This window comes from Miscanthus floridulus, chromosome 1 (genome assembly GCF_019320115.1).
Source record: "Miscanthus floridulus cultivar M001 chromosome 1, ASM1932011v1, whole genome shotgun sequence".
Classification (NCBI taxonomy): Eukaryota; Viridiplantae; Streptophyta; class Magnoliopsida; order Poales; family Poaceae; genus Miscanthus; species Miscanthus floridulus.
This window is the reverse complement of record NC_089580.1, coordinates 66771516-66796032: the sequence shown is the minus strand read 5'-3', so window position 1 is coordinate 66796032 and position 24517 is coordinate 66771516. Positions and strand designations below refer to the sequence as shown.

At 49.4% G+C, this 24517-nt stretch overlaps 1 pseudogene; it reads right to left on the bottom strand.

Moving 5' to 3' along the window:
• Positions 1 to 275: 275 nt before the first annotated feature.
• LOC136486137 (valine--tRNA ligase, mitochondrial 1-like) lies at positions 276 to 23842 on the bottom strand (annotated as a pseudogene).
• Positions 23843 to 24517: the final 675 nt, after the last annotated feature.

Here is a 24517-nt window from a genome sequence, read left to right as displayed (position 1 = left end):
AAATGACTCCTACGAATGGAGGTAGTAACATTTGACGAAATAGTGATGGGCACATAGGTCAGTTGACAAAATAATGAATAACAGAGGTTATTAATTACAGGGCCGTAAGACAAGCTTTTTTAAAAAAAACTGTAAGACAAGCTATTTACATATTGAAGATACTTTCTTTGTCAGAGTTCCACGAAATCATCCATCCAAACACATGCAAAATCTACGTCAGTGATTCGTATAGCTCGTTCAGAAGAGAAGGCTGATGTGTCAATCATCTAACTTCGTTAGTTGTTTGCGTCTAGCTTACTCTCAACCTCGTCGATGATCTCGAGTTCCCCCAACAAAGTAGCGAGTTTCCTCGTATCCTCGTCTTGCTTCCTCTGCGGAGCCTTCTTGCGGTAGCCCGAAGCATTCATTTTCTGCGACAACGTGTCGTGTTGCCTGCATTTTGGTAATAGAAAAAAAGACCACTGAATACACACTGTGGAATTGCTAAACTAGTCCGATACAGAGATGGTTGAATAGGGAAGACAGATTGTGACCACACTTGCCTTTGGATATCCTCCCTCTTTCTCCTTAGTTTCTCGCGCTCGGCTTCAGTGTTCAGAGCTCCCCGAAGCTGGAGGTACACGGATAGATCCTTGTTTACTATATGTGTGGCACAGTGAGGTGGAGTCGGATCATCCTCTGTCAGGATCTGGTAGATTACCGTTTGGATCAGTGCTTATGTTTTCCAGTGCATCGACGGATATTAGTAAAATAAATACTGGAAGCATAAAAAATGGATAATGAAATAAATACTGGAAGCGTAAAAAATGGATAATCCATCAAACCTTCAGAGACAATACAGATGTAAGCGTTGTAATTTGGGAATGGTAGCGCTGAATGGTGGCTACAGTCTCGAAGCTTCGGCAGAGCACAAAGGCAGGACGTCTGTTCACATGCACACAGAAAAATGTGGAATTAGATTCAAATGAAGTAATTCTCATGAATCAGAAGAATCTAATGATATGTCAGAAACAATACACATCGTTCTCGCACACTGCTAACATAGATAACACATTTCATTAACACAAACAAACCTTTCATATGTATCTGTTGATGGCCGAAGTGATCGTAGCTTGTTCACGATATCTAACACAATCTCCATTTCATCCTCAATATTTTCATTTGTCCATTTCTGTCAATCAAAAAAAAGTTTCTAGAGTGAAATAGGGGTTACAAAGTTGTATTGCAGGATGTGGAGTTATCTAATCTCTCAAACTGAGGTAGATATGCCTTATAAATTTTGTTCGTTTCTATATGTATATTCACTACAATGCTGCTTCCCTCTATTAAATATTTTTTTCTCAAACCGTATAGCAATTTTTTCATTTATCAGACTCCATCTATTTTCGCATACTAAAATAAATCAAATTGGAATTCAGAACATCAAATTCTTGGAAAGACAAACTTGCTATGAAAAGTAGCAACTTTTTTTTTGGGCCGCAATGGTGGGCAGTTTTGCCCTTCAATTAAGCATGAAAAAGAGAGTTTACGTACAAGAGTTGTGGCTTTCCTCCATGCCAAACTCCCGTGCCACAGTAGCAACGCTCAGGGAAAAACTCCCAAGAGCTGAGGCAACTCCTATGCCTGTATTTAGAATGCCCGTCTGTACTGCACTAAACACTCGTGGAAAAGTAGCAACTTACCTGAACAACTGAGGGGTATTCTGATATCATAATGGAATCTTTCCTCCAAGCCTCTTTAGGCTGAGGAAGACGCTGCCAAAGCTCCTCAGTTATGTAAGGCATGAATGGATGTAGCAGGCGCAAACCAATCTCCAAGCATACCCATAGTGTATCTCTACATGCACCTCTTGCAGATTCAAACTCTTGAGATTCATTGAAATAAGGTTTTATTGCTTCAATAAATACATCGCAGAGCTCGTACTGCCACCACGAGTATATAGAGGATGTGGCCTCAGAGAATTTATATGCTTCTAATGATGTCACAGTCTTGCCAATAGCCTTGTTAAGTACTGAGAGTATCCATTTGCAGACTGGTGGCAAAGAACACACATCAACAGTTGCTGGTGGCCTGTACTGCTCTCCAAGCTTGTTCATCGCAAAACGAATGGCATTCCACAGCTTATTGCACCACTGTCGATACCCATGCACTCTTTTGATATCCAGGTTTATCTTGTCAGACTGCAATACAACATATTTTACTACAAGAAGTTTGGCAAAGGCAACACAGAGAATATAAAATGAATTGGAGTTACATATAACCTGAGAAGTATAGGAAATCAGGGCAAAGCGAAGGGCATCGGTACCAGCATCCTGGAATTCCGTCAGGAAAATCCTTCCTCTGGCCATCTTTTGACTTCTCTAACTCTTTTGGATCCAGGTTGCCATTTTCCAACTTTTTCTGAAGATTTTCCAGTGATATGCCATTTATTACTGATGGGATAAGTCTTTGTGGTCTCTGTGGGGCTGCAGCAGTCTTTGTGGGGATGTAACAGCATGGTGGTCTTGCTGCCCAGCATCCTTGACGGGAGGACAGCAGGGACTGGAGGACAGCAGCATCTTAGGACAGCATCTTAGAGGACAGTTTATTAGCATCTTAGACTAGCATCTTAGACTAGTATCTTGGCATATGCTTGGCTGGCTAGTAGCCTATAAATATGTATCCCCAACCCCTCAGGTTGGCATGGCATTGAGAAATAAACCAGAAAATTGTTCCAACTCCTAGTGTCATCCTCTCTCGATGAGATTAAGAATTCTGCTACTACCAAGAGTGCGAATTCAGCGACTAACAACTGGTATCAGAGCCGTATCATCCTGTAGCATGAGCATCTCTTGCTCATCTTCTCTACCAGCCCCACAACAACCCCAGCTGTTGGCAGCAGCAGCAGCTCCTCCGGCCGCTCCTGTTCACTCCTCTCCTTCTGCGCAGCTCGTCTGAAGCAGCCCTCTCCCCATGCAGCAGCCCCCGGTAGCGCGTCATGTCCGCAGGACAGTCTCAGCGCTCGGTCGCCTCGAGCACGCGGCGTCGGCAGAAGGCCGAACTTGCCGCGACAGAGGAATGCGAGCGAGCGGCGGCAGAGACCGCTGCGGCGGCGGCAAGGGCGTCGAGGCTGGCAGCGGCGGAGCTGGCAGCAGCCAGAGCGGAGGCGGAAGCAGCGACGGCGGCAGCAAAGGTCGAGGCCCTACGCTGCAGCATCAGCAGCTCCGTTTCTGCTGACGACAGTGCAGACGCGAACCTCGAGCTGCTAGGAAGGGAGGCAGGACGAGCGCGGCGGCAGCCCAGACAGGCGCGGGCGCGCCGGCGGCGCTCCTGGAGGAGGCACGCACGGCAACGGTGGCGGACGGGTCAATGGAGAGCGCGACCTTCACAGACAGCGTGTCTCTCTCCCCGGATCGGTACCAACGGGTCGATGGCGAGCGCGGCCTTCACAAGCAGTGTGTCTCTCTCTCCCCAGATCGATACCGTGGTTACCACGGGCTCTAGGCTGTTGTCAGGGACGTCGGTCCCGGCGGTGGGTGGCCTACCCTCACCAAGACCAACTACGTCGAGTGGGCTGCGGTGATGAGGGTAAAGCTCCAGGTGCGGCACATGTGGGAGGCAGTCCGGTACGACGACGTCGACTACGACCTAGATCGACAGGCGTTGGATGCCCTCATCGCTGCAGTCCCGCCCGACATGCAGTTCTCGCTTACCAACAAGCGGACTGCCAAGGAGGCTTGGAACGCCATCGCTACGGCACGCATCGGCAGCGACCGTGCCCGCAAGTCCACACTGCAGGCACTTCGCAAGGAGTGGGAGAACCTGACCTTCAAGCCAGGTGAGGACGTTGATGACTTTACCCACCGTCTCAACACTCTATTGCAGAAGATGGTGCAGTTCGGCGATGACACCTACGGTGAGGAGAGAGCTATCGAAAAGCTCTTCCGTTGCGTCCCCGAGAAGTACAAGCAGATGGCTTGCTCGATCGAGTCTTTGCTGGATCTCTCCACGATGTCGATCGAGGAGGCAATAGGTCGCCTCAAGGTTGTCGACAGCGATGAGCCACAGTCTCTCTCGGGGCCCATCACCACTGGCGGGAAGCTCCTTCTCACTCGGGAGCAGTGGCTTGCCAGCCAAGGTGACCGGAAGAAGGGGGAGCCTTCTTCCGTGACAGGCGGCCGCAAGCGTGGCAAGCCGCGCAAGGCACACAGAGACGCCTAGGCCGGGGCACGAGGACGTGCCGAGGGTGATGCCCACGGAGGCGCCCAGGGTGGCGCCGTGGGCATGCACAAGCCGGCACGAGACGACGCCTGCCGCAACTACGGCCAGCTTGGCCATTGGGCCAAGGACTGTCGACAGCCACGACGCGGCCAGGCCCACGTCGCATAGGCGGAGGAGGAGGAGCCGGCTCTATTTGTGGCACATGCAAGCATCGAGCTACCTCTAGCGGCACCAGCCGCAACGGCTCTCCTCCACCTTGACGAGCCAAAAGCACAAGCCCTCCTCGGCGACAGCTCCGGCAACGACAAGACTGACGGGTGGTGCCTCGACACCGGTGCCACCCATCACATGACCGGTCGACGGGAATTCTTCACCGAGCTTGACTCTAGCGTTCGAGGCTCCATCAAGTTTGGGGATGCCTCCGGCGTGGAGATCAAGGGTGTCGGCTCTGTCATCTTCACCGCCGTGTGTGGTTAGCACAGGCTACTCACCAGAGTCTACTACATCCCCGCATTGAGGACTCTATCATCAGCTTGGGACAGCTGGATAAGAATGGTTCGCGCGTGGTGGTTGAGGACGGAGTCATGAGGATTTGGGATCATCGTCGTCGCCTTCTTGCCAAGGTATCCAGAAGCACAAATCGACTCTACGTCCTTAATGTGCAGGTGGCACAACCCCTCTGTCTCGCTGCTCGTCGGGACGACGAGGCATGGCACGAGAATTTTGGGCACCTTCACTTTGAGGCCCTGAAGCGGCTTAGTGCCACGGAGATGGTGTGAGGCCTGCCGTGCCTCGACCATGTGGAGCAGCTCTGCGACGTCTGTGTGTTGACGAAGCAGAGGCGACTCCCCTTTCCCCAGCGGGCGAGCTTTCGAGCCAAGGAGAGGCTCGAGCTTATGCACGGGGACTTGTGTGGCCCGGTGACACCGACCACACTGGGAGGACGACGCTACTTCCTACTGCTCGTCAACGACCTCTCCCGCTACATGTGGGTGATGGTCCTTGGCAGCAAGGGAGAGGCTACGGATGCCATCAGGCGCGCGTAGGCTTCTGCGGAGGCGGAGTGCGGCCGCAAGCTGCGTGTGCTGCGCACCGACAACGGCGGTGAATTCACGACGGCTGAATTTACGTCGTACTGCGCTAACGAGGGCATTCAGCGCCACTACTCTGCACCGTACAGCCCACAGCAGAACAGCGTCGTCGAGCGGCGCAACCAGATGGTTGTGGGGATGGCTTAGGCCCTCCTCAAGCAGAGGGGGATGCCGACAGTCTTCTGGGAAGAGGCGGTGGTGATGGCCGTCTACATCCTCAACTGCTCGCCTACCAAGGCGCTCGACGGCAGGACGCCGTACGAGGCTTGGTGAGCATGGTGACACCTGACTGGAGGAGAGGCTAGTAGCGTGAGGGATTGGACCGAGATGCCTTGGTTGCGAGGATAGCCAACGGCGCAGGCCCTCCCGGTCTTAAGGACCCGAAGGCGTGGCTTTTCAAAATTACGACCTATGACGGAGCTACAGGCAGTGATGTTGGGTCGGTAGGACAGCAGGCTACCTAGCAGAGTCGAGGATGAAGCCAATTGCAATAGAGCACTGCTACCTCGGCGAATTTGAAAGAGTCGTCTCGGTGGCCATGGAGACAGCGGAGGCAGGGGAGGTCCTGGCGTGGCTTGGCTCGGTCCAACTGTGGACGTCAACGCAACCGACAAACACGTGCCATGATGGGGGACAGTGGGACATGCCCCAGGTGACTGGCCGCACGACTGAGGCAGCAAGCCAACGAGACACAACGTTGCATCGCAGCGGGCAGCGCCAGACAAGAATGGCACAGCGCGAGCGACGCGGAGGTGATGGGGGAGCAGGCTATCGTCCATCGCGCGAGCAGCCAAGCCGAGTCAACAAAGCAGTGCCATGCGTGGCCGCTGGCGGCGCGTAGCGTGGGACCCGGCACACCTCCGGCCAAACCAGGCAGAGCAGGGCATGGCACGGCGGACACGGTCGGCGCCCCGGATGCAGCGCGTCAGCCGGCGAAGTGACCCACGCGCCAGCGAGGGCAGCAAGCATCCAAGGCATTAGCATAGGGCCTGCTCGCATCGCATTCACGGTGGCATGACGACGAGGCCTACGCCTCAGTGCGTAGGGTGAGCCAACCGTGGTGGCAACCGAGCAACAGCGATGGTCGTGGCCGGTAGTGGAGGCAGACGGCCTTGGCGCGCAACGCTAGAGCCGCGCGCGTGCACAGGCGCGGCGGTGGGACGTAGCTAGCGCGGCAATGGGCGTGGCCTATGCAGCAGTGGGCGCTGGCAAGCCAGCAGTGGGTGGTGACCGCGCCCATGGCTAAGCCATGTGCCGTGCACGCTTTTTAAAGCAGTTAGAAAACTTGTACGCAATGCTCCAAACGCTAAACTAATTGTTCGGTGCGCAAGAGGGTACCTCAAGCTATCAACCATAGTCATGACATTGCGCTACTTCTTAAGCCGATCGATCTACAAATATTGCCAAAGGTGGCTTCGTCGACCACTTCTAAAACTTACGCGAACGACGTCGATTCGAACGATTCCGCGTCGAATTCCAAATCTGACCTACGGGAGGTACTAGCTAGCTATCCTTGTCCTCGACCACACCTGTTTATCGCCGTTCGCAAAACATTTTATAACCTTTTTGTTTCGACAAAAATTCGATTAGCATACTAAACAATGTTATGTGACACGAAACATAACATTCACTTTCTTGTTTCATATAAATGTTTCAAGGACCGAACATTGCTTTATAATTCATGTTATACACATATGCACCTAACCATGATGCTCATGCGATGTTTTAGCAAAACAGTGCAATGTAACACCGAGGGTGTTACAAATCTACCCCCCTAAAACAAAATCTCGACCCGAGATTTCATATGCCTAGTGTGGGAAAGAGATGGGGAATACATTTTTGTGCAGCAACTAACTATCCGAGCCAGCGAGAAGGTGAGGGTAATGCTGCAATATGTAACTCTCTTGTTCCCAAGTGGCTTCAGCCTCAGAATGATTTTGCCACTGCACCTTGTAGAATTTTACCACTCTGTTCCTGGTCACTCTCTCCTTCTCATCTAAGATTTTGATAGGGTGCTCCACATACATTAAATCGGGCTAGAGAGGAAGTCCTTCAATTTTCACAGCTTCTTTAGGAACCCATAGACATTTCTTCAATTATGAGACTTGAAACACATTATGAACCACCGATAGGATTTCAAGAAGCTGGAGACGATAAGCAACGGGGCCACATGGCTACAACACCTTGTATGGACCCACATACCGAGGGGCTAGCTTGCCATGGACACCAAACCGGTGCACCCCCCTCATAGGAGATACTTTGAGATACACATAATCCCTAGCTACAAAATCTAAAGGCCTTCTTCGCTTGTCTGTGTAAGCCTTTTGTCAGCTCTGAGCTGCCTTCAAGTGGTCACGAATAATACTTACTTTCTCTCAAGCCTCTTTTATGAAATCAGGCCTGAAATATGCACGGTCTCCTACTTCAACCCAGTTCAGTAGCGTTCTACACTTTTGCCCATATAAAGCTTCAAATAGTGCCATGCGGATGCTCCCCTGGTAGCTGTTATTATATGAAAACTCAGCTAACTTCAAACACTTATCCCACTTCTCAGGAAAAGAAATGGTATAAGCCCTCAACATATCCTCGAGCACCTGGTTCACCCTTTCAGTTTGACCATCAGTTTAGGGGTGGTACGCTGAGCTTCTAAGAAGATGAGTACCCAGACATCTCTAGAGTTGCTCCCAGAAACGAGAGACAAAAACCGATCCTCTATCAGAGATGATAGTAAGAGGAACTCCATGTAGGGTCACAATCTGATCGAAATATATCTCAGCATACTTCTTAGCAGTGTATCTAGTGTCCACTAGGATAAGGTGAGCAGACTTGGTGAGACGGTCCACAATGACCCAGATAGAATCATAGCCTATGGATGTGCGGGGTAAACCCACAATAAAATCCATGGAAATATCCTCCCATTTTCAAACAGGAATGGGCAAGGGCTGTAGATATCCAGGAGCATGCAAATGATCTGCCTTGACTCTACCGCAAGTGTCACACTCTGCAACAAACTGGGTGATATCTTGCTTCATGTAGGACCACTAGTACAATTTGCGTAGATCATGGTACATCTTGTTGCTGCCAGGGTGGATAGACAGCTCTGAATGATGGGCTTCATTCAAAATCTTTCTTTTCAGCTCTTCATTGGATGGGACCACCAGTCTATCCTTATATCTCACCACTCCATGTTCATCAACACTGAAATGAGTGCCACGCCCTGCAGCCATCAACTTCCTGATGTGAGGAATCTCTTCGGGGTCTTCCTTCTGCTATCGAATAATCCGCTACAGCAATTCTGAGGTCAATGCAATATGAGCTAACACCTCTGTGTGGTTGAGAGACAAAGGTATTTCCTCAACCTGATGTGACTTATGGCTCAAAGCATCTACTACAACATTAGCCTTTCCTGGGTGATAATGGACTTCCAAATTATAATCTTTTATCAACTCTAACCACCTCCTTTGCCTCATGTTCAGCTCAGTCTGAGTGAAAATATACTTGAGGCTCTTGTGGTCTGTAAAGATATGCACTTTGTTGCCCAACAAATAATGCCTCCAAATCTTCAGAGCGTGGACAACAGCAGCCAACTCTAAGTCATGAGTGGGGTAGTTCACCTCGTACTTCTTCAGTTGGCATGAAGCATAAGCTATCACACGCCCATCTTGCATAAGCACACACCCCAACCCCGTCTTCGAGGCATCACAGTATACATCAAAGGGTCTATCAATATCTGGTTGAGCCAACACAGGAGCAGTGGTCAGAAAAGTCTTTAGAGATTGAAAAGCCCCTTCGCAAGCTGGGCTCCAATCAAACTTAGCTTCTTTCTGGAGCAGCTTGGTCATGGGCTGGGCTATCTTGGAGAAATCAGGAATGAAACGCCGATAGTATCTAGCTAGACCAAGGAACTGATGGATCTGGTGCATAGACTTGGGAGACTTCTAATCCAATACATCTTGCACCTTGTTGGGATCTAGAGAAACGCCTTCAGGTGTCAACACATGCCCCAAAAACTACACTCGATCTAACCAAAACTCACACTTGCTGAATTTAGCATACAGCTTGTGCTCCCTTAGTCGAGTCAATACTATCCGTAGGTGTCGGGCATGCTCTTCATCATTCTTGGAATAGATCAGGATGTCATCAATGAAAACCACCACAAACTTATCCAGCTCCGGCATGAAAACTGAATTCATCAGGTACATGAAGAAGGCAGGAGCATTGGTGAGACAAAAAAACTTCACTAGGTACTCATGTGGCTTGATCTTGATCTAATGATAGCCTGATCTGAGATCAATCTTCGAGAACACCTTAGCACCAGCTAATTGATCGAACAAAGTATCTATGCAGGGCAAATGATACTTGTTCTTGACGGTTATTGCATTAAGGGGGCGGTAATCCACACACATCTGCAAGGTACCATCCTTCTTCTTCATAAAAATAGCCGGGCAACCCCATGGTGAAGAACTCGAGCGGATGAAACCTTTATCCATCAATTCTTCCAGTTGCTTCTTCATTTCTGCTAGTTCTCTTGGAGCCATGCGGTATGGGCGTCTGGAGATGGGAGCAGTCCAGGCTCTAGCTCAATGGAGAATTCTACCTCTCTGTCTGGTGGCAACCCCGGAAGATCTTCAGGGAAAACATCCGGAAACTCACATACTACCGGAATGAAGGTAAGATCAGGAGCAGCTTCAGCATGGGCAGCAACAGGTAAGACTGGTTCTGAGGGTACAATAAGAGACATCTTATCCTCAGAAGAAGGAAGCCGTAACTCCACACTTCTTCTCTTCATATCCAATACTACCCCATACACCCACAATCAGTTCATTCCAAGAATAGCATCAATGCCTTGCCTAGGCATAATCATGAACTATAGGCGGTAAGTGTGGGTGGCTAATACCAAACTTACTGTATCCGTGCGGGTATTGATGAACATTTGTGAACCCATAGTATGGATCTTATAGGCATACGGTATAGCCATAAGTGATAAGTTGTGCCGCTCTACAAACCCCATGCTCATAAAGGAATGTGATGCACCAGAATCGAACAACATCAAAGCTGAATGGGAGTCGATGGTAAACATACTAGCCATAACTGCCTCTTGCTGCATAACCCGCTCGACATCTGTGAAGTGCACCTGACTGGACTTGCTGGGCACTTTCTTTTTGATGATGGTCCTCTTAACAAGCCTAGAATTTGCGGACGGTTGAGCTGACTGAGCTGGCTGGTTCTGGGGATAGGCCCGGGCATAGTGGCCATCTTTGCCACATTTGAAGCAAGCCCCCGGCTTGTTCCCAAACCACTAACGAGGTGGGACCTGCTGCCCTGAGACTGCTATGGCTACGCCTGCTGTGGAGGTGCACGGTAGTAAGTAGAGGAAGTTTGCGACGTCTGCTGAGGTTGCCAGAACGAAGGCCCACCGGATGGTTGATAGGGCCCCCGTCAGACAACCTGAATCTTCTATGTGTGAGGATGGCTAGAAGACCCTGCGTCCACCCGCTTCCTCTTCTAATCAGCTTGAGACGCCCGCTAAAAACCCTCCATGGCAATGACGGCATCCATCAGCGCCCTGAAGGTCTAATAGTTCCCCGTATATAGTTTCTCCTGAAGGAGGAGAGCGAGACCATGAAAGAAGTGTTCCCTCTTCTTGTCATCAGTATTCACCTGACTACCAGCATACTAAGCTAAGTGATTAAACTTGCTCACATATTCCATCACTGTCCTGTTCCCCTGGCGTAGCTCCAAGAACTCAGTCACCTTCTGGTTGATGACACCAGCAGGGATAAAGAACTCTCAGAAAGCGGTGGAGAACTCCTGCCATGTTGTCGGATGATCCAGCTGCTCCTTGGCCTAGAAAGTTTCCCACCAAGCACCTACAGACCCCAGAAGCTACTGCGCCGCAAAGTACACCTTCTGCTCGTCGATCACTCCGAGCAGCCGAAACTTCTGCTCTAGCGTGCGAAGCTAGTGCTCCGCCTCCAGAGGCACATCTGACGGGGTGAAGGTGGGTGGGTGAGTCTTGAGAAAGTCCTGGTAAGAGGACTATCCCTCAGGGTGGCGGGCACCACCCCCATTCCCACCGTGGCCCCTGTGGCCTCCACGGGCGAGGCCCGCGATAGCCTGCGCCATAATCTCCATGGCACGAGTTGTTTCCTGGCGAGCAGCAGCTGACTCCCGGCGAGCAGCCAACAGCTCCGCCATTATCTCAGCGGGAGTCATGGATGGAGGTGGTGGCGACGGCGGGAAAGGATGAGGAACCAGAGGTGGAACCTCCCGACCTCCCCCGCTGCCGTGCTCAATGGCCCGGCCACTATCACCCTGGCCCTCGTGAGCCACCCTAGAACTGGTGCTCCCACGTCCAGACCTTAGGTTCATCTGTAATAGATAGGAACCATCCATTAGAGCACCCTCCCGATTAGAATCAAGGGATTAGAGAGATGGTAGCACAATTATTAAAGCATTTCGTTAGTTAGTCCTATCAATTTACTAATCTAATTATATGTGAAGGGGAATTTCAGTTGAAGATGCTATTATCATGATGCATGCTTCGACCTATACGTTCACTCAAGCCGGAATATAGCGGCATTCATAAAATTTTCGGCACATCGCACACTCACTTTCCGTGATACTAAGCGATTTCTTACGCAATGTAAGTCAATGTACCTGTAGAAAATTGATTAGATAAAATCAGTGCCGCTATCCTAGATAGACCATATTGCTAGGGCTTATACTTATTTACCCAATATAATCACATCCTCCTTTTCACAAAACTTTTGTTGATCAAATTTTAGGTTTTGAAAAAGAGTGATGAAACTTGTAACCATTATTGGCTCTGGTACCAACTGTGGCAGAACCGCCCGAAATAGCGTACTTACGGAGGCGCTCGTCTTCCACCAGACACTAAGCACCCTGAAAGCAAGCTACCACGAGCGGTGTCCGTCGGGCACACCCCAAGGGAGAACCCAAAAGATCCACATTTTTCCTAAGGATCCAATAATGAGAACGAGTTACAATAAAAGTCCATTTCATACATCTGAGTTTCTTAAAAAGTACATTATTACAATACCAAATACCAGAGTGCGGAATGAAAAACAGCGGAATTTAAAAATAACATCTAGCGGTAAGGGGGCGAGGAATCCGTCTGAGCCCACCAGAAGGATCCTCCACACAAGGTACTCTTCAAGCATCACCTGCAACAGGGGTAAATAAACCCTAAGTACACAATGTACTCGCAAGACTTATCTAACTAGTGGGAATAATTTCCCGACTCCAAGGAATATGATAGGCTTTATGGTTTGCTGGTTTTCTTTAGCAGAAAGCAATACTAATAGTGAGTCCTTATTTATGTATTATTATTATCAGCCGTATTAAGTTATCACCTAGCCAGTCTATATAAGCACATGTTCTACTTTCAAGCATGGGTTGAGCAATCAGTTCTATTTCTTCTCCTTTTCCACTTTCAGTTCTTACTACGGTGCTAAACCGCAGACAAGTCGTACCGGATTTCCCGATGATTCACGAATCAATGTGCCCAGCTGGGTGCCCCAAAAACACACGCACCGCTTGTACCCCAGGCACAAGCAGAACTAACCCACCACTCCCATGTCCCGGGTGTCCAGGTCCCCGTCCAAACTTGGACTTCAAGCCCCCACTCCTGAGTCCCGGACTCAGTGTGGTGCAAGGACCTCCACCACCTCCTCTTCCCATCAATCGGTCCGTAAAGAGCTGGATCCGCGACAAGAGAGCAGCAAGCCTTCCCTGCGCCCATACCCAAGTATGCGCTCGAGACAATAATCTGTGACTTGCCTAGAGTCATATGCAACGACCGGTCCTTAATTGACACAGACAGGGAAAAAGTGTAACCGAGCTATGCCCTATTGGCCGCAGGACACAACCCCTCACACCCACCAGTACCCAAACCATATCCCTGCCCGGTCACCATTTTCCTTTCCACCATTTTATCATGAGTGTTCATATTTTTATTACCTATTTGCAAGTAACGGCAGGTTACTCACACTACCGATATCCTGAGCATAGCAGCTACTCGACCTGTACTAGTAGGACTCATGGGTAGGTATGTTTATGCAGGTAGTTTCCATAAAATACCTGTAACTTAAATGCACATCACATATATATATTCAGTGATCGTAAAAATATGGGTTATGCACCGGGGCTTGCCTTGGGCAGGCGTCGGGTCAGCAGGGTCAGCACCAATAGGCTCCTAGGCTTCCTCCTGTGCGAAGATCTCCTCCTCGTACTCCTCGATCACCTCATCGTACTCTAGCTCGTCGACGGGCACGAAATCTATCAGTTCGTGATCTACATGAAATGATGATGCAATGCTTAAGAATATAAAATCAGCAGCTTTTACAATAACAGGACATTGATTTAACTACTAAGCTATTGCTATCGACCATGGTGCTAAGTTATCTATCGCTATCGACAACAAGCATAAAGTATGACATTCATCATTATTATAGCCACTACCGGTATTTTTACTCCTAACACTGATTTACGCTATATACAAATAAACAAGGGCAATATCTACTCTATTTAACAACACATTCTAAGACCACAAAATTTACAACAAGTACATAATGGCCTAGGATACCTACTGTAAATTTTTTTTGTGTCGATCGGTATCACCAATTGCCCACAAATATCCCTACAATTATTCACCTACCTAATATTCGTTCTCTAGTTTGGAATTTATCACCCAATACTCGCCATAGCTAACTGTAATCCAACTGAACTATCCAATAGATGATATTTTTGTGAACCTAACAAAATTAGTATCACTATTTTTTGACAACTACGCAATTTACTACGATTTATCAAAGTTCAGTTCATAACTAAAATAAATAAACATTTCTAATCTTCTGAAAATTAAGAAAACCGAATCCCTCTCCTCGGCCCAACTCGCTGGCTCGGCCCGTGACTGCGCGACGCGCATGCTAGAGCAGCGCGGCCCAGCCGGCCAATGGCCCGCGGTGAGGGAAGGCCCGTGCGTGAAGGCAAATATGCACGGGCACCCCCGAAGTACTATGTAATCACAGCGAGCTCTAGGACACTATTCCACCAGTCTAAGGTTTTACAGCTGCACCCTCCCCTTTCTCCTCCTTCACCGCGGTGAAGTCTCGCCAGCACCCGTGCGCACACTGGCGCGACGGCGTGGGCACCGGGCGGTCGCGCCGATGTCACCCGAACCCCTACTACCTAACTAAGGGGCCAGTGATTACCTTTGGGACAAAACGCAGCAACCGAAGGCTTCACGGCGAACAGAGGCGCCATGCTGAGCCCCCTCCCCAGCGGTGGTCCATTTCCTGCAATGGTGGGCGCGTTCTCGTGAGTGACAGCGAAGACGAAGCAAGCAACTATGCTAGAGAGCTCAAGGGACTACCCACGGATACCTTCGTGTTGACGGTCTGGCCGGAGAAAGCTCGAGGTGAGCTGGCCACGTGCGCGCGAGGTGGTGCGGCGGTGCACGACGGTGGCATGGCTACGCTAGGGACTGCTACACGGCGACAAGGCTTAAACTAAGGTGAGCATGGTGACACCCGACTAGAGGAGAGGCTAGTAGCACGAGGGATTGGACCGAGATGCCTTAGTTATGAGGATAGCCAATGGCGCAGGCCCTCCCGGTCTTAAGGACCCGAAGGCATGGCTTTTCAAAATTGGGGCCTATGACGGAGCTACAGGCAGCGATGTGGAGTCGGTAGGACAGCAGGCTACCTAACGGAGTCGAGGACGAAGCCAATTGCAATAGGGCACTGCTACCTCAGCGAATTTGAAAGAGTCGTCCCGGTGACCATGGAGACAGCGGAGGCAGGGGAGATCCTGACGTGGCTTGGCTCGGTCCGGCTGTGGACGTCAATGCAACCGACAAACACGTGCCACGATAGGGGACAGTGGGACGCACCCTAGGCGGCTAGCCGCACGGCCAAGGTAGCAAGCCGATGAGACACAGCGCGGTGTCGCAGCGGGCAGCGCCAGACAAGAACGGCACAGCGCGAGCGACACGGAGGTGATGGGGGAGCAGGCTGTCGTCCATCGCGCGAGCAGCCAAGGCGAGTCAACGAAGCAGTGTCATGCGTGGGCACTGGCGGCGTGTAGTGCGGGACCCGGTGCGCCTCCGGCCAAACCAGGTAGAGCAGGGCATGGCACGGCGGACACGGTCGGTGCCCCAGACGTAGCGCGTCAGCCGGCAAAGTGACCCGCACGCCAGCGAGGGCAGCAAGCAGCCAAGGCATTAGCGCAGGGCCTGCTCGCATTGCATTCACAGTGGCATGACGACGAGGCCTACGCCTCGGTGCGTCGGGCGAGCCAGCCATGGCGGTAGGCGAGCAGCAGCGGTGGTCATGGTCGGCAGCGGAGGCAGACGGCCTTGGCGTGCAGCGCCAGAGCCGCGCGCGAGCACAGGCGTGGCGGTGGGACGCAGCCGGCGCGGTAGTGGGCGTGGCCTACGCAGCAGTGGGCGCTGGCAAGCCAGCTGCGGGTGGTGACCACGCCTAGGGCTAAGCCATGTGTCGTGCACGCTTTCTAAAGTAGTTAGAAAACTTGTACGCAATGCTCCAAACGCTAAACTAATTGTTCGATGCGCAAGAGGGTACCTCAAGCTATGAACCGCAGTCATGACATTGTGCTACTTCTTAAGCCAATCGATCTACAAATATTGCCAAAGGTGGCTTCGTCGACCACTTCTAAAACTTACGCGAACGACGTCGATTCAAACGATTCCGCGTCGAATTCCAAATCCGACCTACGGGAGGTACTAGCTAGCTATCCTTGTCCTCGACCGCACCTGTTTATCGCCGTTCGCAAAACGTTTTATAACCTTTTTGTTTCGACAAAAATTCGATTAGCATACTAAACAACGTTATGTGACACGAAACATAACATTCACTTTCTTGTTTCATATAAATGTTTCAAGGACCGAACATTGCTTTATAATTCATGTTATACACATATGCACCTAACCATGATGCTCATGCGATGTTTTAGCAAAACAGTGCAATGTAACACCGAGGGTGTTACACAGCCGAAGACCCACAAGTGGGAGACCACCGGCTTGCGCCTATGCCAAGCCCCGTACAGCGTCCTACCGTCGAGCGGTTGAGGATGTAGATGGCCAACACCACCGCCTCTCCCTAGAAGACAGCTGACATCCCCCTCTGCTTGAGAAGGACCCGAGCCATCCCCACAACTGTCTGGTTGCACCGCTCGACGACGTCGTTCTGCTGCGGGTTGTATGGCGCGGAGTAGTGGCGTTGAATGCCCTCATCAGCGTAGTACGACACGAATTTAGCTGCCGTGAATTCACCGCCGTTGTCAGTGCACAGCACGTGCAGCTTGCGGCCACACTCCGCCTCCGCAGCAGCCTACGCGCACCTGATGGCGTCCGCAGCCTCTCCCTTGCTGCCGAGGACCATCACCCACATGTAGCGGGAGAAGTCATCGATGAGCAGCAGGAAGTAGCGTCGTCCTCCCGATGTGGCCGGTGTCACTGGGCCACACAAGTCCCCGTGCACAAGCTCGAGCCTCTCCTTGGCTCGAAAGCTCACCCGCTGGGGAAAGGGGAGTCGCCTCTACTTCGTCAACACGTAGACGTCGCATAGCTGCTCCACATGGTCGAGGCACGGCAGGCCTCGCACCATCTCCGTGGCACTGAGTCGTTTTAGGGCCTTGAAGTGAAGGTGCCTGAAGCTCTCGTGCCACTGCCACGCCTCGTCATCCCAACGAGCAGCAAGACAGAGGGGTTGTGCCACCTGCACGTTAAGGACATAGAGTCGATTTGCGCTTCTAGATACCTTGGTAAGAAGGCGATGATGGCGATCCCAAATCCTCATGACTTCATCCTCAACCACCATGCGCGAACCGTTCTCATCCAGCTGTCCCAAGCTGATGATGGAGTTCCTCAACGCGGGGATGTAGTAGACTCCGGTGAGCAGCCTGTGCTCACCAGACACGGCGGTGAAGATGACAGAGCCGACGCCCTTGATCTCCATGCCGGAGGCATCCCCAAACTTGATGGAGCCTCGGACGCTAGAGTCAAGCTCGGTGAAGAACTCCCATCGACCGGTCATGTGATGGGTGGCGCCGGTGTCGAGGCACCACCCGTCAGTCTTGTCGTTGCTGGAGCCGTCACCGAGGAGGGCGTGTGCTTTTGGCTCGTCAAGGTGGAGGAGAGCCGCTGCGGCCGGTGCCGCTGGAGGTAGCTCGATGCTTGCATGTGCCACGAATAGAGCCGGCTCCTCCTCCTCCGCCTATGTGACGTGGGCCTGGCCGCGTCGTGGCTGTCGACAGTCCTTGGCCCAATGGCCAAGCTGGCCGTAGTTGCGGCAGGCGTCGTCTCGTGCCGCCTTGTGCCGCCGCCGCCCTAGGCGCCTCCACAGGCATCACCTTTGGCACGTCCTCGCGCCCCCGCCTGGGCGTCTCTGCGCGCTTTGCGCGACTTGCCACGCTTGCGGCCACCTATCGTGGAAGAAGGCTCCCCCTTCTTTCGGTCACCTTGGCTGGCAAGCCACTGCTCCCGAGTGAGAAGGAGCTTCCCGCCAGTGGCGATGGGCCCCGAGAGAGACTATGGCTCATCGCTGTCGATGACCTTGAGGCGACCTATCGCCTCCTCGATCGACATCATGGAGAGATCTAACAGAGACTCGATCGAGCGAGCCATCTGCTTGTACTTCTCGAGGACGCAGCGGAAGAGCTTTTCGACAGCTCTCTCCTCGCCATAGGTGTCATCGCCAAACTGCACCATCTTCTGCAATAGAGTGTTGAGACGGAGAGCAAAGTCATCAACGTCCTCACTTGGCTTGAAGGCTAGGTTCTCCCACTCCTTGCGAAGTGCCTGCAGTGTGGACTTATGGGCGCGGTCGCTGCCGATGCGTGCCGCAGCGATGGTGTCCCAAGCCTCCTTGGTAGTCCGCTTGTTGGTAAGCGAGAACTGCATCTTGGGTGGGACTACAGCGATGAGGGCATCCAGCGCCCGTCGATCTAGGTCGTAGTCGACGTCGCCATACCGGACTGCCTCCCACATGTGCCGCACCTGGAGCTTTACCCTCATCACCGTAGCCCACTCGATGTAGTTGGTCTTGGTGAGGGTAGGCCACCCACCACCGGGGCCGACATCCCTGACGACAGCCTGGAGCCCATGGTAACCACGGTACCGATCCGGAGAGAGAGAGCCACGCTGCCTGTGAAGGCCACGCTCTCCATCGACCCGTCCGCCACCGTCGCTGTGCGCGCCTCCTCCAGGAGCGCCGCCGCCATGCGCGCCTCCTCCAGGAGCGCCACCGGTGCGTCCGCGCCTGTCGGGGCTGCCGCCGCACTCATGGGCGTGCGCGGCTGCCCACTGCGCCACCCGCGCTCGTCCTGCCTCCCTCCCCAGCAGCTCGAGGTCCGTGTCAGCACTGTCGTCAACAGAAACGGAGCTGCTGATGCTGCCGCGTAGGGCCTCGACCTCTGCTGTCGCCGCACGCGCTGCATCTGTCGTCGTTGCTGCTTCCACCTCCGCTCTGGCTGCCGCCAGCTCCGCCGCTGCCAGCCTCGACGCCCTTGCCGCCGTCGCAGCGGTCTCTGTCGCCGCTCGCTCGCGTTCCTCTGCCGCGGCAAGTTTGGCCTCCTGCCGACGCCGCGTGCTTGAGGCGACCGAGCGGTGAGACTACCTTGCGGACATGACGCGCTACCGGGGGCTGCTGCGTGGGGAGAGGGCTGCTTTAGACGCCGCAGAGGAAGAGGAGTGAGTAGGAGCGGCTAGAGCCGCTGCTGCTCTTAGCTGGGGCTGTTGTGAGGCTGGAAAAGAAGATGAGCAGGAGATGCTCAGGCTATAGAATAATACGGCTCTGATACCACTTGTTAGTCGCTGAATTCTAACTCTTGGTAGTAGCAGGATTCTTACTCTCATCGAGAGAGGATGACACTAGGAGTTGGGGCAATTTTCTGGTTTATTTCTCACACAATGTTATGCCAACCTGAGGGGTTGGGGGTACATATTTATAGGCTGCTAGCTAGCCAAGCATATGCCAAAATGATAGTCTAAGATGCTGTCCTAGATGCGGTCCTAGATGCTGTCCTAGATGCTAAGATGCTGTCCTCCAGTCAAAGATGCTATTCTTGATGGGCAGCAAGACCACCATACTGCTGCTGCCCCCACAAAGACCTACACAGAGACTTATCCATCAGTGTATTGGGGGAGCCTCGTACGAAGCAATCACTTCAGTGTCCTCTAGGAGGCCAAAGAAGATTGCAAAACAAAAAAAAAACTAGGACTAATCACCGATAACAAAAAACAACAACGACCTCAGCAGGGGGGCTCATAACCAGCCTTCTACCCAAACCAACCCCTCTACCCTACCCATGACCAGTTCCTGGAGCTTTGTACCTGTACCCAAGCACCAAAGTCCTGCATCCTCTATGAAGAAATGAAGGGCCAACAAGAAGGAAGGAGAGGCCCCATCAAAGATTCCTTGTTCCTAAAGTTTTGTCCATGCCCCCAGGATCAATGTTAATGTTAAAAGGCTATTACACTCTCCTGCTTAATGAAAAACGTGCCTAGCACGATAAAAAAAGGCCGTTACACTGTTCTACACAGAAGTGGAATTGGCAGAGCAAGAATTCGGCCCGGCTGCAATTGACAAAAGATTGGCACTGCAGTTTTCTCAGAATACTTACCTTCTGAAATGGAACATCCCCTCCGAGTTGCATTCCCATCATCACCATCCGTGCTACCCAAAAGAATAGGATATTGGAGCCAGTTTCAAGGACAGAACCAGGGTAGAAAGTACTAAGATCAGGTTTATCATCTGGCCAACCAAGTACACTTAATGGGAAGAGGCCAGATGAAAACCATGTGTCCAATACATCAGGATCTTGATCTAACTGATATTTCTTTGCTGGATACCTCTGCTTTGCCTCCAAGATTGCATCATTTTCATTCCTTGCAATAATCCAGTGGTCACTGTAACTACCCATATCTTTCTCTCTGTCATCTTCTAGTGTTACATACCAAGCAGGTATGCGGTGTCCCCACCAAAGTTGTCTTGAAATACACCAATCACGTATGTTTTCAAGCCATCTGCAACACCGAAAAGTCATGTGGTATTGATCATTGTTCTATCAATTCTGTAATCCAGGAGGGTGAACATGTTGCATAAACTGACCATAAAAAAGGATGCATGCCTGAAGGAAAAGTGTTTACCTATACCAGTCTTGCTCATATTGTGGTGGAATGATCTCAATCTTTTTGGATTTGACAGCATCAAGAGCTACCTTTGCCATAGAGTTACAACTAACAAACCACTGGGGCCTCATCATTGGCTCCACAACATCTTTAGATCTTGAACAAAGACTCAAGCTTGTCACGGTATTCTTTGTGCCTCGGTACAGATCCTTGATTGACAAGTGCAAACTGTTTACAATATTGCAATTACAATAGCAATAAAATACAGGAAAAGATGGATAATAACAGCAAGATAAACAAACAGGCAAAACTTTCAATAAAAATAGGAAAACAAATATCAGTAATCTTCACACAAATGTCATATAGTATTAAAATAAAACAGGTTTTTCCAACTAACTAAATATTATAGCTGGAGTGGAAAAGATAAAGCCAATTGAAGAAATAAAACATGTTGGTACCAAGCAACAATCAAGTATTGATGCACCAATTGTAATACAATTAAGTTTACTCTTTGTAACAATTGCTAAGCTTCAGGTTCAAGGAATATGTGCACAATTACTCTATAGATTATTGGAACATACAATCAAACAGTATTCAACTATATTTTTCCCCCTATTTGATTCAACTGAATCTTGAATTTTGGGTATACACTCTAAGATGGTTAAGAAACTTAAATAAAAATAAATTCTAGCAAACCATATTGAATTTCTCGACTACAAGATTGAGGTAGAAATAGAATTAATTATGAATAGCAGCAAAAATAAATCATCTAGCAAAACCTTATCCTTCAATGCATCGATAACAGCAGTACGAGCAACAAAACGTGGCATCCCTGAAAATTGTGAGCCTCCCATTTCATTTATGTTCCCATCATCTGTGAAAATATTAATGAACTCAAGGTTATGCCGTTCCCCAACCTTGAAGTCATTGGGATCGTGAGCTGGTGTAATCTGCAGGATAGCAATAAATAAACACAATATATATAAAAGAGTGGATACTTATAGCAATATGTAATAAATAGACCAAATAGGAAAAATCAAAATCAAGATATCCAAAACACCACTATGAACACACCAACCTTGACAGCACCAGTACCAAAATTAGGATCCACTAACTCCGCATCACAAATAATTTTGAGTTTTCGGCCATTGAAAGGGTGCAGGGCATATTTTCCATGTAAATGCTTATATCTTTCATCCTGCGGATGAACAGCAATGGCAGTATCACCAAGGATCGTTTCTATCCGCGTTGTTGCGACTATAATTTCACCAATACCTTCTTCTAGAGGATAGGCAAAACATATCAAAACACCAAACTGCACTGGAGATCTATAACCAGGAACCTCTAACAAAGTCTCTCCTGTAAGATCCTTATGGTCAACCTGAAATAGGTAATGGATACATTATTATATTATACTGGAACATGTGGGTGCTGCAGTTATGCAAGGAACCAAACTGTCCGTTCTGTTGGAAATGTGGAAGCCTCATGTACCTCAATATCAGAAATTGCTGTTCGAAGTGCACAATCCCAGTTCACAAGACGATGAGCCCTGCATCAGGGATCAGGGTAATCCATCCAGAAGACATATATCAATCAAGATGGGAAAATTCCAAAATAACACATAATAAGAAAAAATGCACACACATTGTCGATGTAGAACCAAATATACCACATACAGATTACAGAACTTTCAAGATTATGGAAAACTAACCTATAAATTAGGACATCCTTATACAGCCTAACAAAAGCCTCGGTCACAGCTTTTGATCTCTGCTTATCCATTGAAAAACACTGAACATAGATTCCAAGGAAATTTGAGAGTTGAAACAAAACAAAATAGTATTCCATACATAAATGTAGACTTTTCCCAAGCTAAACCATCGAGGAAAACAAAAACGAATACCCCACGTGACCAATCAAGTGAAGCCCCAAGCATGCGAAGCTGTTTCAGTATGGTACCACCTTGATGGTCTTTCCATTTGAGGACCTGTGAAAGAAACAAATGAAAAAAGGCAACAAGGAAATATAAGAATGAACCGGCAACTTATAATATGGATGATATCTAACTTTTTCACAGGTAATTAAGTTAACTGAGCAATGTATATAATGCCACTACAGACTTTGGGATTTTCTGTGTCAGATGGTAGATTGATTGACGTATGCAAAATTTCGTCGCTGTATGGACATCAGTGCACACTGGCATGAAATGAAAAACATATTTTGGCACTAAATCCTACTTAAGTGTTAAACAATGCCCATCAATGTGGCAATACACCTTGAACATTATAATTCCATTGCCACTAGTGAGGTACGTTATGCTTAAGGAACCAAGCACTTACCTCAGATAAAAAATTCTCACGTCCTATATCATGCCTTGATAGATTCCTCTCACGCATGAGTTTTTTCTCGACCACCACCTGATGGTGCAAAACAAATAATTTAGCTGATGCAAGCTACCATAGAGTATTGACAAAGAGATAATCAGCCCACTCCCATACTTTAAAGAAGAGAATTATCAACCATGGGTGGTATTGCAATAACACATAATTTCTCATGTAGAGGAAACATATAGACTATAGTTGTATCCCAACTACTTATAGGCCACTTTAGCTTTGTCCTAAGTTAAATATCTCTAACTTTGAAAAAATTTATAGAAAAAATATATTAAAATATAAAAGTCCAAAAGAATGCACTATCAAATTGGAACGGGTGGAGTATGTTTTATGTGTTGAACTTATTTGATGACAGTTAACAGAAATACCTGTGTAGCTATGCCAGCATGGTCCATTCCAGGAACCCATAATGCATTGTAACCTGACATCCTCCGCCAGCGAATCATAGCATCCTGAATTATTCTCAATGCATCAAAATAAAAGGGCATGAATGGCGACATCATAACACATAGTGAAGAAACAAAAGGACATCAATCAATAGTCACTACCTCAATAGCTGCTGTGATTGCATGGCCTATGTGAAGCACCCCCGTCACATTAGGGGGTGGCTGGACCTGAACAACGTATAAAACATAGATGTGTCAAATGATTCCTATATTGCATAAATAAACAAACAACCTCACTGTGTGAAATCATGTAACTGAACAGCAACATAATGTGTGTGAGCAAATGTTTCTTCTTAAAAGAACCCTTTGGAAAATGAAGGCACACTTACCATTACAAATGGAGGCTTTGAGCTTGCTGCATCTGCTTCAAAATATCTGGATGCTTCCCACCAGGAATACCACATTAGGGGGTGACGGGACGGATGGAGCCCCCACGTCCGCGCCGCGGCGTGCTGGAGCTTCTTCCCGGTCCCGGGGTTTAACAGGGCGATCGAAGTCGGAGAAGTGCTCGAGTGGCGGCGCCTGCCGTGTGATCGGTGACCGGGATTTGTACGAGGCGGCTTCGTGAGGGGCAAGGCACCCGCCACAGAAGTTGGGCTCCCAATCCAATGGTGGAAGTGGAATCCAGGGAGTGCTTGACGGGTAATCCGAGTCCTCGCACGCGAGGGCTTGATCAATCCGAGTCTCATTTGCTGCCAGGACATATCAATCCGAGTACATAGTACTCCTATTAGAAAAAGTAAATTTGGAGGCTCTGGTGTTGAACCGGTGGGGTCTCGACCTAAATCTTGGATTCAGTTCTAAATTTGAACTGAGCAGTTCTCCCATTTTGTTTCCAAACACGGCTGGTGGGTTTTGAGACTAATGAAGTCAGTTCAACATCGTTATGGAGGTGTATGTCACCTGTCACTGAGAAAGTGAAAAGGCAACAAAAAAATGCGATAAATTGAAATTGCTAAAATGTTCAGAGCTATCAGAGTGTAAAACACATAGACCACAACGTTGACATGATCTGTTTTTCCTCAAAGAACGCTACTCCCTCAGTGCCCAAATATATGGCGTGCATGTATTTTAAAATTCAAACTTTATTATGTTTGACAATAATTAGTTTGAGAAGTTTATAGTACAAAAGTGGCTATGTTGAATTTATTATATTTAGAAATATCTTTTAATTGTCAATTTTTCATCATAAATTATATAGTTGTAAGAGAA